General features: G+C 43.0%; 1 long non-coding RNA gene across 1 annotated transcript; it reads right to left on the bottom strand.

Annotated features, from left to right (window-relative positions):
- Window positions 1-2,074: 2,074 nt before the first annotated feature.
- LOC137485356 (uncharacterized) lies at window positions 2,075-2,671 on the bottom strand. The gene is made up of 2 exons (XR_011005298.1): window positions 2,310-2,671; window positions 2,075-2,239 (listed from the first exon to the last, which is right to left on the bottom strand). It is a non-coding gene; the product is annotated as an uncharacterized lncRNA (long non-coding RNA).
- Window positions 2,672-5,686: the final 3,015 nt, after the last annotated feature.

The following is a 5,686-nucleotide window of genomic DNA, read 5'->3' as shown; positions in this document are numbered from 1 at the left end:
CAGCCATGCAGGGACACTCACTGGCCATGAACAGAAGAGATCTCCTGGAGGGAGAATGGGTTGTGGGAGAGATAAAGAAAACTGCCCAATGAACAGGAGAGAACTGCCCCAGCTCTGACAGATGACAAATAGAATACACACCCCCTGCCACATCTTGCAACCTAAGACATACAGCAAGTGTGGAGGCCACCGCAGACACAGCACTCTGCTGATGGAACCCAGTGCTGCAGGGGATTATTTACAGGTATAGAACAGGGGATTATCTACAGGTGCCTCAGCAGGGCTACTGTTTTTCCCCACTGATGCCCAGAGCAGTGTCAATAACAAAAAGAGCGTTGTCCAGCTCATTTTTAATGAATATTGCAAAACAGCCCTGAAAAAAAAAAAAAGAACCATCCTGGTGTTCCTGCCCATGGCAGAGGGGTTGATCTGCCTGATCTTTTAGGTCCCTTCCAACCCGAAGCATTCTGTGATTCTGGGATTAGTAAGGGCCAAGTAAACCCAGCACCTCCCACAATAAGTGACAGAAAACATCACACACAAGAACACCTCCCTCTCCAGCAGGCTCTGCTGGCTTAGAGCAGAAAACAACTGCTTGTTCCTCAATTAAGCCTGGTTCTTAAGAGCATAAAAGCTTCTTACTCCGAAAAGACTATTCACTGCTAATTGCTCCTTTCAGCTTGTAAACATGGCTCTTTGCAATCCAAGGATAACTCATGTGAAGAGTCATCCTCTTCCAAGGGGGACCCAGAAATCTGCCACAGCCTCCAGAGCAGGCTGGTTCCTTCATGTCATACATTACATTCTGGCACAAACTGCTGGGGTGTAGATTGAAGGCTGAGCCTTACTTTCTGAAGTGATTTGATAGGAATTTTGGGGAGGTAGAAAGGGGAGAAGAGAAATGAGAAATAACTGTTGGACCAGGGCAATTTACAAAGAGAAACTGGAGAATAAATCACTCATCTAAGGGTATTTGTTCACTGTTGATGAATGTGTTACAATTCCCTTCATGCTCTCCTTCACCGTATTGCCCTGATCAAGTTATGCTTGACCTTCTTTGTCTTTTTCAACACGACATTGACTGTTTCTATTTTTATTGATCCATATAATCCCTTCATGGACTTGGTGACATTAATATCCTCAGGGGTCTGTCTGGGTTCCAAGTCACTGAGCTGTTTTGCTTTCCCTTTCCCATCTGTGCAGGGCAATGGCATTGCTCCTGAAAATTAATTCAATAATCCACTGGATTGAGGAACGCCTTTCCAAGAATCTTGTGTGAAGTGTCTTGTAAAAACATCAGGCTTGATTAGACTTTCAAACTGAGCATTCTGAGCTGACAGTGAGCTTTGTGGTTTAGCAAGTACAAACAAATATCCTGATTTAATCTGCCTAATTTAGAGCTGAAGGACTGTTATGAAACTATGAAAGAAATTAGAAAGATATCACACATTTTTTAATCCATAGGATTGGGAAGATTGTTTAGTTTAAAAGATCAGCCTACTGGTACAGGGCATAATTTAGTGATAAAGGGACAGATCCAAGTTTGGAATAAGTGTTGGGACATTAAGGTTATTCAAACATGGCACCATTTTCTCACCAATAGGAAATGCTGAAGAGAAGAACACGGCAGAAACACTTTCTCCTCTGCACTTTTGGGTAGTAGTTAAATATTGCCACAAAAATAGGGTTCAGAACCCAGAGGATCCCTGGGGGTGGATATCTGAATCTCATATGACAAGGGGAGGGAGAGGAATATTCCCCTTGGGTTGTTTCTAGAATTTGTATTAAATATCCAGGAGGGAAAAACATTTCCCTTGACTTCAAGGTCTATTAAGATTTCCACTTCAAGCTTTGCACAGTGCTTGGCTTGTAAGGTAATTGGAGCAACATCTGGGGCACAGCTGTGTGCTTGAACCATCCTGGCTGTTCTCTGCTTTGCTTCAGCTCCTCAGAGAGCTCATTCCTTGTGTGGAGGCTCTCTCCTGATGCTCAGGTGAAAACAGCCTGACTTCACTCCTGGTGAAACCAGTGCAAAAGGTGTCACTTTTATTTTGTCAATTTTATTTGGTGCCACTGTCACCACAGTAGTGAAACATCCTCTGCATAAAATTAGCAGGAAAAGCAATATCTGACTCTGACTTGAGCTGGAAAGGAGCTGTGATGCCTGGATCTGCTGCTGCACACACTGGCTTAGTATCTTCAGCTTCCTTTACTTCGCAGAATTTACCTCGAGCTGCTCCTGGGCAAAGGAGGACAAATTTAGACCGTTAAAGCTGCCTTTCTAAAAATAACCCGACTAAAGCACTCACCATGAGGGTCCTGCAGCTGCTGGGATTTCAAGGAAGAATTTGGAAGTTTGGCTCCACCTTCAGGGTCAAAAAGCCTCGTGCTGACACAATGGGAAATGCAATGGTGAGGGAGGATCCTATGGCAGGGACAGGCAGGCAGTGTTCCCAAACACACACGGCTATTTTTAAAGGAGAGCGGTCTTATGAAACAGATGACTTAGTGCTGCAGTCTCAAACAGGAAGTGTGAATGTGTGTTCTGCTAGCTGGGCAAGCAGGAAGATGATATTAATTATTATTTTTGAATAGGGAGAGACAGTGGGCACAGGACACCAGGCTGGAAAGGGTTGTTGGGATAGAAGAGCAGCATCAAGTCAAGGCATGAATATCCTGGATGAAAGAAAAAGGAAAAAAAAAAAAAACCCAAACAATCCCTAAGCCTCCTCAAATTTTTATGGCTTTTATATTTCCATTACAAACTCTGAAAACTTGATCAAATAAGCTTTCTGCTTCTCCCTGGCTGGCACACCAGGGAGGAAACCATCAGTGTAGGAAACCATCAGTGACTCATAATTTATTACAGAAATTCTCTGATAACTCTGTGCTACCCACCCCTGGGAAAGAGGACACGAATTTCATGCCACACCAAAATTCAGTGCTGTCAACTCACACCCTGCACTATGAGTACCCAGCTAGTTCACACTTCACTTGTTTCTCCAGATTCTGTAACAAAACCACTGGAAAGAAACTTAGTGAAGAAAACCCTCAGAACCCTCCAATTTTACTTTTTTTTTAATTATTATTATTCTGATTGGTTATGGAAAGAGTTCTGAACACTTGATGCAAGAAAAATAGAAATTCCCTATAAATACATGGAGAAAGTTGTAAATAAGCATCTTCAAACCCTGCCTTATGGAAGACTTTACATGATTCTAAAAATTTAGCACTGGCAAGATCACTTTTAAAAATCATTTCTGATCTTCTGGGTATTTACCAGAAACTGCCCAAGAAACAAAGAGTGTTAAACCACAGGGCTGGTTTAGCTTGCTGTGCCAAATAACAATAACAATAACAATAACAGTTCTTGGATAACTTTTCATTAGATCTTCATAAGTAGAGTCAAGATTAGCTTAGCCTAATGAATGACACTTGGCAGTGGAGTTGTTTTTTTTGGGTTGGTTTGTTTTTTTATTTGTTTGTTATTTTCAAAGTCTTTTAAAAAGCCTTTTAAAGCCTCTCCAGTGATGAATGCAAAACCTGATTTATGATGCACAATGGAAGAAGGAAGAAAAAAAAATCTACCCTTTCTTTTTATTTTCTTTTTTTTTTTTTTTTCTGTTGTTTCATTACCTGCTGGATCCTCAGTAACCCTCATTGTGATCAGTATTTCAGAGGTGTGACAGTTTCATCCCAGCAGAAGTCCTGGTTCCATATGGCATTTTCTGCAGCAGCAAGGATGCTTTGTGCTCCCTCACTTTTCTCTTCCTTGTATCAGTTCAGTTGCATCCTCATGGAGCTGTTACAACTCAACAAACTCAACAAACCATATCCTTAAATCAGCTGAGGTGGGAAAAAACGAACTAACATAGGTAAACATTTTTTTGCCTGTTTCTGCCACTTCACATGTCCAAAATATCACCTAAAAGCTCCTCAGGTACACTGCTTTCAGGAGGCTGATTGAAATGGATTCTTTGACCATAGACTTTAAAAGTTTTGGGATTTAATCTGGAAAATACTACTTGCTGCCATGGTTCAGGCTGATTTGGCAAATATTCTTCAGCCTTATCATCAGGTTGGCCTTTAAAAGAAAAAAAAAAACAATTAGAGACCATAATCTCTTCTTCCAGTAAGTGCCAAGAAATTCAAGTTTCATTCATCCTGTTACAGAACTAAACAGCTGTTTATTGGAATAAAGGAATATGGTCCCCTCTCAAACTGACTTCTTGCATTTGCTGCCTGTATAAGGACATCCAAATGTGATCAGCCTGAGTTTATTCAGGTAATGTTTCCTGGCTGAAGCAAGAGAGAGGGGAAAATACTTGGTAATAATAGCTATGTGTTTAACTTCTAATTTAACCCACTGGTGGAGTAATGCTTGGCTTGAAGATCAAAAGTTTATCAGTTAGATGTATAAAAGTACTTCAGAGGGGAAGTTCTAATCAGTCATCGAATATATGCTCCTGTCAACTGTTCCACAAGTTTGTGATCACTGCTACCCAATAGCACAAGATGGTTTTTATTTCCTTCATCTGTAAGTGCCTCTCTCTCCCCACAGATGAGGTCTTGGCTGATGGGATTGCTTGCCTCAGGGATTTGGAGCTACAAGATGCTATTTAAGCCAGATCCCAAATAATGAAAAATTGCTCCCCATTTTGGGGGGGGGGTTTAGCAGTTTTTGTGATTTTCCTCCTCTGGTGCAGTTGCAGGTTGTAGCAGCCAGCTCTAAAATGCCCACGGCAGAGAGCAGCTGCTTCCCAAGGCAGAGGGAGCCAGGAGCTGAGGGTGACAAACCAGACAGCAACCCCAGGACCTCCCTGGCCCTGATCCTGCCCTGCAGCACTCCCAAAGGGAGTGCCACCCACCCCAGGGATGGCACTGAGCTTCAGCAAAAAGTCCAAAATCCCTGGGCAAGCTCATGGTGATGAGGCAAGTGCAAGGTTAAGGCATATTACATGCCTGGCACGGCTGCCATGAAGTCAAGGCTGGATGAGGTCTGGGTAATCCTGTCCCTGCCATGCTGGCCCATGGTGACAAGGCAGGTCCCAGGTGAAGCTGGGGGGTGTCTGAGTCCAGGTCAGTGGTGTGTGTCCCTGTCCAAACACAGCTGGCACTGGCAAAAGGCAGATACTCATCCAGCATGACTCCGGCCGAGGCTGGAGGACCAGGACTGGACACAAATGCAGGTGGGGTTGGTAAAGCCCCTCAGTGCCCTCAGCACTCTGTTTCTGTCCCCTTTTCCTATGAAGGGAACAGAGACAAGCTCAGACACCTGCAGCTCATCAGATGCATCTCCCATCAAATCTAAAACCCATGTTTTTCTGGGTCTGCTTTGGTTCATAGCCTGAAATGAAACTGCTTCAAAGAAAAGCTTTCACCTCAGTAAGAAGCAGGGCACTTTTGAAAACTGGAATACCAGTTATTCATTGTTATTTCATTTCCATAGGAGGGATATACACTGCTTTCACAGAAGGGAGGAACTGAATTAGTCAATCCCTCCTCAGAATCTTTTAATACCTGTCTGCTCTGGTGTGGAGGGCAGGCAGCAAGTTGAGGTCAGTGCAATCCAACCTGATGCTGCTGAAATGCAGTAACCAAATAGGCAAACTAGAATTTGTATCCCTAAACCATTATTTAGGAAGGTGGCATGAAGCCTTCATGAATAGTTTGACTCCTAAGTCTT

Source organism: Anomalospiza imberbis, chromosome 1, assembly GCF_031753505.1.
Source record: "Anomalospiza imberbis isolate Cuckoo-Finch-1a 21T00152 chromosome 1, ASM3175350v1, whole genome shotgun sequence".
NCBI lineage: Eukaryota > Metazoa > Chordata > Aves > Passeriformes > Viduidae > Anomalospiza > Anomalospiza imberbis.
This window is presented reverse-complemented; position numbering and strand designations above follow the sequence as displayed.